We start from the raw sequence: 13,012 nt of genomic DNA on the forward strand, positions 1-13,012 counted from the left end.
AATGCAAAGTTACTCCTGGCCCCTTTTTGAACACATTCAGATCTGAAATGAATGTCATCTAGAATAATCATTAAAACCTATTTGCTTCTATACATTCAGAATAATTGTCCTGTTTTTGAACATGCTGATGGTTAACACAGGGCAAATAAAGGCAGAAGGAACAGAATACCTCATCCTGATAAAAAGCTTTGTCCAGGCTACACTTGCAGACACAAGCACTTGTTTTGAGCTGGTGAGTCATTTACTTATGTCCAAAACGTAGCTACTATCTACCCAACCAGGAGACAGACCATTCACTAGTGTAGAAGATTCCTTTCAATTTAACACTACTTCAACAAACATTCTGCAAGGCTGATCATGCCTCATGGTCCACAGCCCTCGTGAATCCTCAGTGTTTCATCTCTGGAGGCTCGTTATCTCCTCTGGCTACTGTCTGGGAGCCAGGACCCACAGTATCTACGTGAGTCTAAGCCACGTCTTAGGTACAGTCCCCCAGAAATAGGCTCTTGAGACAAGGGTTCTAGTGCAAATCGTTTCTTTGGGAGACAAAGAAAACATCAATAGGGTAGTTGGGTAGAGAGAGACAAGAAAGGGAAGGCATCCAAAAGAGGGCATTATCAAGCCACTGTGGCCAACTGGAATTTAACCTTCTGGGAAAATTAAATAGGAACCCACGTAGAACATACAACTCAGGAGCTAGGGACTGGAGTATTTACACAATGACTCCTATCTGTCATTGGTTGAAAGCTGCTTGCTGGAGGGACTAGTTGGCTGAGACCTTCAGTCTGCCACAGATGAAAGCAAAATGAGGTTTGAAAGCTAGAGAAAATCCTCAGGTGTGGAAGTACAGGCCTTGGCAGGTGGCTGTCGGATTGGCATAGTCTAAGGTATAGTTGCGGCCAGGGGACTGGGTAACCAACAGCTCCTGCTACATCACGGCTCTCTCCCGTCTCTTTCTAACACCACCAGTTCTGGGGAATTATGTTCTTGTCTTGAAGCAGGGAGACCTCTACTCTCCCCACCCTATTTCTCTCAAGAGTTGTGTTGAGTCTTCAGACTCAGAGAATAAATTTATAGTTGCCAGCAGGGGGAAGGATGAGGGGAAGGGATAGTTAGGGAGTTTGGGATGGACATGTGCACACTGCTGTACTTAAAATGGATGACCGACAAGGTCCTACACTACAGCACAGGGAACTCTGCTCAGTGGTATGTGGTAGCCTGGATGGGAGGAGATTTTGCGGGGAATGAATACATGTATATGTCTGGCTGAGTCCCTTTGCTGTTCACCTGAAACTATGATAACATTGTTAATTGGCTATACCCCAATACAAAAAAGGGCGAGGGGTTCTTCCAAGGTGGCTCAGTGTATAGAATCTGCCTGCAAATGCAGGAGATTCAGGGGACATGGGTTCAATGACTGGGTTGGTAAGATCCCCTGGGGAAGAAAATGGCAACCCAATCAAGTATTCTTGCCTGGAAAATTCCATGTGCAGAGGAGCCTGGTGGGCTATAGTCTGTGGAGTTGTAAAGAGTGGGATATGACTGAACGACTGAGAATAGCACAAAATAAAAAGTTGTTTGTTTTTTTTTTTTTTAATTTTGTTGAATCTTCCCATTCTCTAAGTTGTTCTGAAGTCCTAGGCTTTCGGAACACCAAAGTCAGCAACTGACACACCTCCTGACTCTCTAGTCTATCCTATTTCCACATGAAACAATGGATACAGAATGAACTTTCTGTAGAAATGGATAAAATAAAGTGGAGGGAAAAGTGGGAAGTTTAACATCTCAAAACTTTACTCTTCCATAGACCCCACCACTGTTATTTCATTAGATATTTCATCATCCCATGCACAACAGAAAATATTACCATGAGAACACTCACAAACACTAGTAAGTTTGAATAACTAGAGTCAAATAAAAAATAATATATAATCTTTGGCATTTGCATGCTTATAATTCAAACTTTTTTTTAAATTAAATGCCTAGAGAGTATTTTTCTTTAGGCCATGATGATTCCATCATTTGCTTCAGCTGAAGACAAGTAGACAAGTAAATACACAATAAATTTGTTTGAGGGTATGGGAGAGATGCTGGGACAAACACCAGCACTTGAGGGGCCAAAGCTCTTGAGAAAAAGGAAACCCATTGAAAAGTCAACTATTTTCATTTCTCTTAGGACATTTGTGGATTCCTGACACAGAGAGAAGGCTGAACTGAGCAGAAGAATGTTATAAAGAATCAGATAAGCCAGAAGAGCTTTTGCTAATCTCAATCTCACAGGGATGCAAAGGCAAAACAGGAGTTTGGGGTTGCTGAGGCAGCACAGACTTGAAGGCTCAGTACACAAGAGGAAGAGATACTCAGGAAAGTGAGTCTGACACCCCATAGGAGTTTTCCCCTTGAAGCACTTTCTGATTCTTAATTTCTGTAATAAAAGACACTCAGAAACCTCTAAAAATATAGCTGGAAAGTACTGCAGATATTTTAGTGCTCTTGTATATCTGGGGAGATAAAAATTGTGAGTCCAGCACTCTTCAAGCTCTAGTAAACACCCACACTTTCAGCTGAGAGTCTGGAGTACATACTAAATGTAGTTCAATCAGAAACAGTCTTACGAAGTCTGTAACATAGGATAACATTAATCCTCTCTGAAGGAAGAAAATAAAACATACTCATTTGCCTCAATTTTCATACCTATGACACTTAATTAAAAATATCAAGTATACAGAAAACAAGGTCGAGGGAAAAATAAGCAATAAAAATAGATGCAAAGGTGATCAAAATATTTAATTACTGTACATCATTCATATATATATTAGACAGACTTCCCTGGTGGCTCAGACAGTAAAAGCATCTGCCTACAATGGGGAAGACCCAAGTTCAATCCCTGGGTTGGAAAGATCCCCTGGAGAAGGCAACCCACTCCAGTACTCTTGCCTGGAAAATACCATGGACAAAGAGACTGGTAGGCTACAACTCATGGGGTCACAAAGAGTCAGACATGACTGAGCAACTTCACTTCACTATTGACGTATAGGATTAATGAGTTTCTAAGACTAGATGATACAATGAAGAATTTCAATAGAAAACTCTAATATATTAAAGGGAAATTCTAGAAATTAAAAATATAACTGAAATTTTAAGCAGAACACTCTGACATAAACAGCCTCAGTGTTTTCTGGATCTGTCTCCTAAAGTAAAGGAAATAAAAGCAAAAACAAACAAATTGAACCTTCTTATACTAAAAAGTTTTTGCATAGCAGAAGAAATCATAAACAAAATGATAAGAAAACCCACTGAATGGGAGAAAACATTTGCAAGTGATATGACCAATAAGGGATTAATATCCAACATATATAAACAGCTATTACAACTCAACACCATAAACCCAAACAATTCAATTAAAAAATGGGCAGAAGAATTGAACAAACATTTTTCCAGGAAATGCAGATGACCAACAGGAACATGAAAAGATGTTCAGCATCACTAATCATCAGGGAAATGCAAATCAAAACCACAATGAGATATCATGTCACATGTGTCAGAATGGCTATCAACAAAAAGAACACACATTAAAAATGGTGAGGTTGTGGGGAAAAGGGACCCCGCCTACACTGTTAATGGGATTGTAAATTGGTACAGCTACTATGGAAAACTGTATGGAGGTTTTCAAAAAACTAAAAGTAGAGCTACTATATGACCCATCAATTCCACACCTGGGTATTTATTTTTTAAAAAAACACCCAATAATCCAAAAGATACGTGCACCCCCATGTTCATAACAACATTATTTACAGTTGCCAAGACACAGAAGCAACCTAAATGTTTGTCAACAGATGAATGGATAAGAAGATATATATATATATACCACTTAACCACTTCAATTTAAAGGCACAGCTTGTCAAAAACAAATGGGATTTTAAACAATCAAAACCCAAGTACATGCTGCTTATAAGAATCTAATTGAAACATAAAGACAAAAAGAGGTTAAAAGTAAAAGAATGGAAAAAAATAATCATGCTAACACTAGCCAAAAGAAAGTTTTATCTCAAAGATGCAGAGAAAGCTTTTGACAAAATTCAACATCCATTTATGATAAAAACTCTCCAGAAAGCAGGAATAGAAGGAACATACCTCAACATAATAAAAGCTATATATAACAAACCCACAGCAAACATTATCCTCAATGGTGAAAAATTGAAAGCATTTCCCCTAAAGTCAGGAACAAGACAAGGGTGCCCACTCTCACCACTACTATTCAACATAGATTTGGAAGTTTTGGCCACAAAAATCAGAGCAGAAAAAGAAATAAAAGGAATCCAGATTGGAAAAGAAGAAGTAAAACTCTCACTGTTTGCAGGTGACATGACATGATCTTCTACATAGAAAACCCTAAAGACTCCACCAGAAAATTACTAGAGCTAATTAATGAATATAGTAAAGTTGTAGGATATAAAATCAACACACAGAAATCTCTTGCATTCCTATACACTAACAATGAGGAAACAGAGAAATTAATGAAACAATTCCAGTCACTATTGCAATGAAAAGAATAAAATACTTAGGAATATATCTACCTAAAGAAACTAAAGACCTATATATAGTAAACTATAAAACACTGGTGAAAGAAATCAAAAAGGACACAAATAGATGGAGAAATATACTGTATTCATGGATCGGAAGAATCAATATAGTGAAAATGACTATACTACCCAAAGCAATCTATAGATTCAAAGCAATCCCTATCAAGCTACCAATGGTATTTTACAGACCTAGATCAAATAATTTCACAATTTGTATGGAAATACAAAAAACCTCGAATAGCGAAAGCAATCTTGAGAAAGAAGAATGGAACTGGAGGAATCAACCTGCCTGACGTCAGGCTCTACTACAAAGCCACAGTCATCAAGACAGTATAGTATCAGCACAAAGACAGAAATATAGATCAATGGAACAAATAGAAAGCCCAGAGATAAGTCCATGCACGTATGGTCACCTTATCTTCGACAAAAGAGGCAAGAATATACAATGGAGAAAAGACAAGTGGTACTGGGAAAACTGGTCAATGACTTGTAAAAAAATGAAACTAGAACACTTTCTAACACCATACACAAAAATAAACTCAAAATGGATTAAAGATCTAAATTTAAGACCAGAAACGATAAAACTCCTAGAGGAAGACATAGGCAAAACACTCTCCGACATAAATCACAGTAGGATCCTCTATGATCCACCTCCCAGAATATTGGAAATAAAAGCAAAAATAAACAAATGGGACCTGATTAAAATTAAAAGCTTTTGCACAATGAAGGAAACTATAAGCAAGGTGAAAAGACAGCCATCAGAATGGGAGAAAATAATAGCAAATGAAGCAACTGACAAAGAATTAATCTCAAAAATATACAAGAAGCTCATGCAGCTCAATTCCAGAAAAATAAATGACCCAATCAAAAAATGGGCCAAAGAACTAAACAGACATTTCTCCAAAGAAGACATACAGATGGCTAACAAACACATGAAAAGATGTTCAACATCACTCATTATCAGAGAAATGCAAATCAAAACCACAATGAGGTACCATTTCATGCCAGTCAGAATGGCTGCGATCCAAAAGTCTACAAGCAATAAATGCTGGAGAGGGTGTGGAGAAAAGGGAAGCCTCTTACACTGTTGGTGGGAATGCAATCTAGTACAGCCACTATGGAGAACAGTGTAGAGATTCCTTAAAAAACTGAAAATAGAACTGCCTTATGATCCAGCAGTCCCACTGCTGGGCATACACACTGAGGAAACAAGAATTGAGAGAGACACGTGTACCCCAATGTTCATCGCAGCACTGTTTATGATAGCCAGGTCATGGAAGCAACCTAGATGTCCATCAGCAGACGAATGGATAAGAAAGCTGTGGTACATATACACAATGGAGTATTACATTTGAATCAGTTGAATACATTTGAATCAGTTCTAATGGGGTGGATGAAACTGGAGCCTATTATACAGAGTGAAGTAAGCCAGAAAGAAAAACATCAATACAGTATGCTGCTGCTGCTAAGTCGCTTCAGTTGTGTCCAACTCTGTGTGACCCCAGAGACGGCAACCCACCAGGCTCCCCCGTCCCTGGGATTCTCCAGGCAAGAACACTGGAGTGGCTTGCCATTTCCTTCTCCAATGCATGAAAGTGAAAAATGAAAGTGAAGTCGCTCAGGTTATCTACTTGAAAGTTATACAGTCATGTCTGACTCCTAGTGACCCCATGGACTGCAGTCTACCAGGCTCCTCCATCCATGGGATTTTCCAGGCAAGAGTACTGGAGTGGGGTGCCATTGCCTTCTTCTCAATGCAATATACTAACACATATATATGGAATTTAGAGTGATGGTAACAATAGCCCTGTATGTGAGACAGCAAAAGAGACAGATGTATAGAACAGTCTTTTGGACTCTGTGGGAGAAGGCAAGGGTGGGATGGTTTGAGAGAATAGCATTGAAACATGTATATTATCATATGTGAAACAGATCTCCAGCCCAGGTTCAATGCATGATACAGGGCACTCAGGGCTGGTGCACTGGGATGACCCAGAGGGACGGGATGGGAAGGGAGGTGGGAGGGGGGTTCAGGATAGGGAACACATGAACACCTGTGGCAGATCCATGTCAATGTATGGCAAAACCAATGCAATATTGTAAAGTAATTAGCCTCCAAAAAATAAATAAGCAAATAAATTTTTAAAAAATCAGGTAGAGTCGATTTCAGAGCAAAAATACCACCAAGGACCCAGAGGGTCAATGATAAAGGTATCTTATAATGATGAACAGACCAATTCATCAAAGGAACATACAATACTAATATTTATGTTTCTAAAATATAAAGTAAAAATTTAAAAAGCTGCAAGGAGAAACAGAGGAAATCCACAATTATGGTAGATGTCACCACCCATCTATCCACAATGGAGAAAACAAGTACACAGAGAATCAGAGTTAATACAGAAGATTTGAACAACCCTATCAATGAAACTGAACCAATTTACATCAAAGAACACTCCACCCAACAACAGCAGAATGCATTCGTTTTTCAAGGGCACATGGAATGTTTGTCAAGATAGGCCATGTTCCAGACCATGAAACCGTTCTCAGTAATTTATAAAGGGATGATGTCATCTAAAGTATGCTCTTTAGAATGGGATTAAATCGGAAACAAATAATAAAAATCCCTAGGAAATCCTCAAATATTTGGAAATTAGAGGGAAGCCTGGGATGCTGCAGTCCATGGGGTGGCAAAGAGTCAGACATGACTGAGCAACTGAACTGAAATGAACTGAAGAGGCTTCTAAATAGGCTATGGATCTCAGGGGAAAAAACACTAATTAAGAAAGTATTTTGCACTGCATGAAAATGAAAACACAACCTATCAAAAATCTTCAAGATGCAGCTAAAGCTATATTTAAAAGGATATTTAAAACACCTATAATACGTGAGTCTCAGTGAACTCCAGGAGTTGGTGATGGACAGGGAGGCCTGGCGTGCTGCGATTCATGGGGTCGCAAAGAGTCGGACACGACTGAGCGACTGATCTGATCTGATCTGAATAGAAAAGGAAGAAGTTTTCAAACCAAAGACTACCTTAAGAAATGAAAATAAGAGGAGCCAATGAAATCTGAAGTAATCAGAAGAAAGGAAATAATGAAGGTCAAAGCAGAAATTTATGTAATAGAAAAACAAACGAGAAATATTAATAAAACAAAAACTAGCTTTTTTGAGAACAATAAAGCTGATAAACCTCTAGTTAAATGGCTTCACTATGACTTTCACTAAACATTTCTTCCAGGTTATTATTAGCCAAATGAATTGTGGTATGCCCATATAATGGAGCATTGGTTGGCTTTTAAAAATGAAAATGTGGCACAATATGGATGAGTCTCTAAATAACTATGCTGAGTAAAAGATGACAGACAATAAAGAGAAGAGGCTGTGGGATTTACTTCTATAAAATTTGAGAAAATGCATGGAGAAGGAAATGGCAACCCACTCCAGTGTGCTTGCCTGGGAAATCCCATGGACAGAGGAGCCTGGAGGGCTCCAGTCCACGGGGTCGCAAAAAGTCGGACCTGACTTAGTGGCTAAACGACAACAACGAGGCAAGTGAGGGGGCCGTAGGGCTGAGACCACAGAAGATACCAGATACATGATGAGTGACCAGGCTCGTCCCTCCGGGGTGCTGACGCTGTGCTCTCACTGAAGAGCTCTTTCTTTAACTGCCACAAGTTCCAGATATTCAGGCTCCATGGGTCAGTAAAATGTCCCCTTCCCTCCTCACCAAAATAGTAAACCTAACGATTTTGAAGGTTGGCCCCCCCAAAAAGACATTAATAAAGCAATTTACCATCAATTATAAAAAAAAATTGAGAAAATGCAAATAAGCTACCATGGCAAAAGCAGATCAGTAGTTGCTGGGGGGTAGGGATGGGGAGGGTCAGAAGGGAGGTAGTATGAAGGAGTTCAATATATCTTTTGGAAATAATTCTACCTCTGGTGAAGCTTCCCAGGTGGCACTAGTGGTAAAGAAACCCCCTGCCAATGCAGGAGACGTAAGAGACGCAGGTTCAATCCCTGGGTCGGGGAGATCCCCTGGAAGAGGAAATGGCAACCCACTCCAGTATTCTTGCCTGGACTTCTTGTCCAGTATTCTTCCACGGACAGAGAAGCCGGCAGGCTACAGTCCACGGGGTCTCAAAGCATAGGACACGACTGAACGACTAAGCACACACACACATCGTCTCTGCTGCATATTCTCATTTTGTTTTTTACAACTCTTGACAAAAGCAAAGACCATTCTTAGCTGGTGGGCCACACAAGGGCAAGCTGGGGTGGGCTGTCATCTGCTAGTCCCTGATCCAAACCACTAGCAAGGGACATGTTACTCTATACACAATACATGACCGCATTGCCTGAGCACAACTTTGCATGAGAGAACCCATTCATAAAAGTGTGAAGAAAGTAAAAGTGACGTCGCTCAGTCGTGTCCTACTCTTTGCAATCCCATGGACTGTAGTCTACCAGGCTTCTCAGTCCGTGGGATTTTCCGGGCAAGTGTCCTGGAGTGGGTTGCCATTTCCTTCTCCAGGGGATCTTCCTGACCCAGGGATCGAACTCAGCTCTCCTGCATTGCAGGCAGACGCTTTACCCTCTGAGCCACCAGGGAAGCCCCCATAAAAGTGTATATACTTATAATTCGAGACAAAACTGCGGCTGATAAAAGTCTTGATGATGGTTACCTTTAGGGGTAATACTAATGATGAAAGTAGACACTTTCGTATAGACACTTTTAAATAGTGCTTCTGAGGGGCCAGTAACAATATTGTTTCTTGATCTGGGTAGTGGCTACACATGATTTATTTGCGGAAACTTCCTTGAATTACATACTTATGATCTGTATCGTTTTCCGTATGTGTGTTGTATTTCCAAAATAATTTTATGAAAATGCTACAGGGACTTCCCTGGTGGTCTGCTGGTTAAGAATCCACCTTCCAATGCAGGGGATGCAGGTTGAATCCCTGGTCAGGGAGCTAAGATCCCACATGCCATGGGGGCACCTAAGCCCAAGTGCCGCACCTAGAGAAGCCCGCATGCTTCAACAAAGACCAATGCAGCCAAAATTAATATTTTTAAGTTAAAAAAATACTACAAAATCATAGAAGTCCATTTTTTTACCCCACAAAACTTATTTTCTTCTCATTGCCGGTTTGTATCAGTTTCTTTTAGCTGTCTTAATTAGTAAGAAGCATAGCCTACCCAAGTTTCCACTTCATCTAAAAAGCTTGCTGATGGCCCAGAAGGCTGTTTTGTGACTCAGGGTCACTGTAATGCTACTAAATAAGAGACCCCAAACATTGACTTTCCATGTCATGAGTGAGGTGGGAGGGAGAGAGAGAAAATGAGATAGAGTCAGAGAGAAACAGCATAGGCCCCTCGAGGGAAATCACCCCAAGTACAGAAGTACAATAGTTTCATCATCTGGCCTGAGGTCATTCTCCCTGATGATAACACATTTCAGTAGAAGAGAATTAAGAACACAGTTTAGCCCAAATCAAAAAGCCTCACTGAACATGTTTTTCTCATTTGTGCTTTATCCTAAACATTTGTAAAGATTTAGCAGTACCCCCCTGCAAGCCTTTTTAATCCACATTCCAGTACGAGAGTTTTCACAAAAGCTTCTCAAGGACCTTTTTATTTCCAAGCTTCAACAGAGCCAAGTTACTTCATTCTCTCAGGTGGCTTGGGGAAACCTTGAGACCATGACCCACGAACAGGACAGATAAGAAGGTGACTCGTGCAAGTAGGGAGTTCTCTTACCTGCCCCGGTGTCACCAGGATGGGGCCACGAGGGCAAGCCCCAGGGTCCAGACATAAGCAGAAATACAAGAATGGTCAGAGTGGTCTTCCACTGCTGGGAGGTGTTGCTGTGTCTCAGGTCTGGGTTGAAAAAATAATATATACTGACCTGTCTTTCAATTTGTAGTTGAGCTGATATGCAGTAAAGTTGAGTTTCTTAAGGGGAAAATGAGGCTTTAAGAGAAGAAAGGAAATGACTGTGGGGTATTAAATGGAAGCACAGCATCTGGGAGCTTGTGACCCCAAGAAGGGCAGGAAAGTGTTTAAAACTGTGAGCGCAGACAGAAGTATCAGCATCAGAAGTGTATGGGTAGGTACAGATAGGAAGAAGATAAAAATATCGGTTGAAAATGGGGAAAGAGAAATAGAGTAAAACAGAGACATGAAAGGGTGGAAAAAAGATGAAAGGATGACCAGGAAATGTGCCAGGGCTGGTACCTCTTGATGCCTGCCAATCAACAAGAGGCGAGGGCAACTCCGATGCTGATGACCCTTCAAGCCAGCCTCCCAAGGAAAGAATCAGCCCTCCTGGACCAAATGACCCCAGCCCCCCTCCCCACTCCTGCCCTACCCTTTATTACACTATGCCTGTACATGGAAGAATCTGGGAACTAAGGGAAGAACAAAGCATAACAGCATGTGATTATAAATGATGCGGGCTCAGATGACTGCTTTTGAGAGTTCTAAGGAGTCTGTGTGGCAAAAGACAAAACCAAAAGAAAACCCACAGCACTCAAAGGTCAGAAGATCTTTATGGAAGCATTGAAAGTGTTCCTTATTCTTACAGCTGTAGGGCAGGCATAGCTGTGGAACAAGCTTAGAATCTGGTTATAGCATCTGTAGCGTTGCTGCATCAGTTAAGCACCCAACCCCCCCAGCTCTTGATCCGCAGATTTCTCCTCTCACTGTACTTTTACTGTTATCGTTCTGTCACTAAGTCATGTCTGACTCTTTGCAACCTCGTGGACTGCAGTGCACCAGGCCTCTCTGTCCTTCACTGTCTCCCGGAGTTTGCTCAAACTCACGTCCACTGAGTTGGTGATGCCATCCAACCGCCTCATCCTCTGTCACCCCCTTCTCCTCCTGCCCTCAATCTTTCTGAGCATCAGAGTCTTTTCCCATGAGTCAGTCCTTCACATGAGGTGGCCACACTAGTACATTGCTGTCCTAGGACATCACCAGTACTCTAGTACCAGGACATACTATTAATAGTACATCACTGTACTAGGACACTAAAGAACAAGATGTGCCCGAGAAGTAGGATGGAGACGTCTGGGCAGACAGGAAGAGGCTGAGAGTTTTGAACTAGCCAAATTCCCCTTAATCTTTTAGTAGTGGAAACAAGACCTCACATCCTCCCAAAAACCTTTCCCTGAAGCTTTTCGATAACTGTGGCTGAGCAACTGTATCACAAGACCCTCGGCCATCAGCCCTCATCACCTCTAGATGCTAAAGAGAGCTCCATCCCCATGTACCCCTGATAAATTTATAAGACCTGCTCTGGAAGATAATAACCTGTTCAGCTAAGAGAGAATGACAACAAGCTAAGAGAGATTCAGAGCTTTGCTGAATTGTTTGCTGAGTATTGTTGGCAGTTACTCCACACAGAAAGCATATATGGAAGTGAATTCTGAGGATGTAAAGCCAAGGAAGAAGAAATACATAATCAGGTCAAATCAATTAATATAATATACTCACTGAGGATTTTGGATTTAAAGTGCTGACTTTTGCACCTGTAAGTGACAGTAATTATTTGCTGGGATTCACTGAAGCCTGGACTCAAATCCTGGTCTATAGTCAATGAGGTTGAACACTCCTGGTAATGCTTTGCAAAATCTGGTGAGTTTATTAAAACAGTTTCCTGGGTAGCACCTCCAGAGATTTTCACTAACTAAGTCTGGGTTAGAATCTGAAAATCTGCATTTCTAAGAAGCTCCTAGGTGACACCTATGCTCTAGGCAGATTTGGGGTAGCAAACGATACCTGAAGAGGCAAGTGTCTGAAGATGAAGGATGATGGGAGTAATGGGACGGATCTGGTAAGTACAACCTGTTCAGATGTCCCCTGACTTTGAGCCATGGGAGGACCATCCTTTCCCTCAGGCTGTAAGAGGCACTGAGGTGGCTGTCTTCTGAAGGTTGGGGATATTGGTGTGGCCATTTACTGGATTTTCTTTTTTATTTAACTAACTCAACTGTTACTTCACTTATTTTAAAAACAATTACTTTTCCTGTGTCAGGTCTCAGTTGCAGCATGCAGGGTCTTTTGTTGCGTGTGTGGGCTTCGTAGTTGTGGTGCACAGGCTCAGCTATTGCGATGTGTGGGCTTAGTTGCCCTGCAGCCTGTGGGATCTTAGTTCCCGGACCAGGAATCAAACTCACATCCCCTACATTGGAAAGCAGATTCTTAATCACGGGACCATCAAGGAAGTCCCCATTTATTGGATTTTCTGATCTCAGTGGGAACTTGACTTTGTTGGCCTGGAAAGACCAAGGTTGCTCACAAGTCCAAGAAGCCTGGCTGTCCATGTTGGCTGCTGATGAGGAGACTGGCTGGGGCTGCTGACCAGAGTGCCTGCACACAGGCTCTCTGTGACACGTGGGCTTTTGACAGCGTGATGGTTG

The sequence above is a fragment of the Bos indicus x Bos taurus genome, chromosome 11 (assembly GCF_003369695.1).
Source record: "Bos indicus x Bos taurus breed Angus x Brahman F1 hybrid chromosome 11, Bos_hybrid_MaternalHap_v2.0, whole genome shotgun sequence".
NCBI classification, from domain to species: Eukaryota; Metazoa; Chordata; class Mammalia; order Artiodactyla; family Bovidae; genus Bos; species Bos indicus x Bos taurus.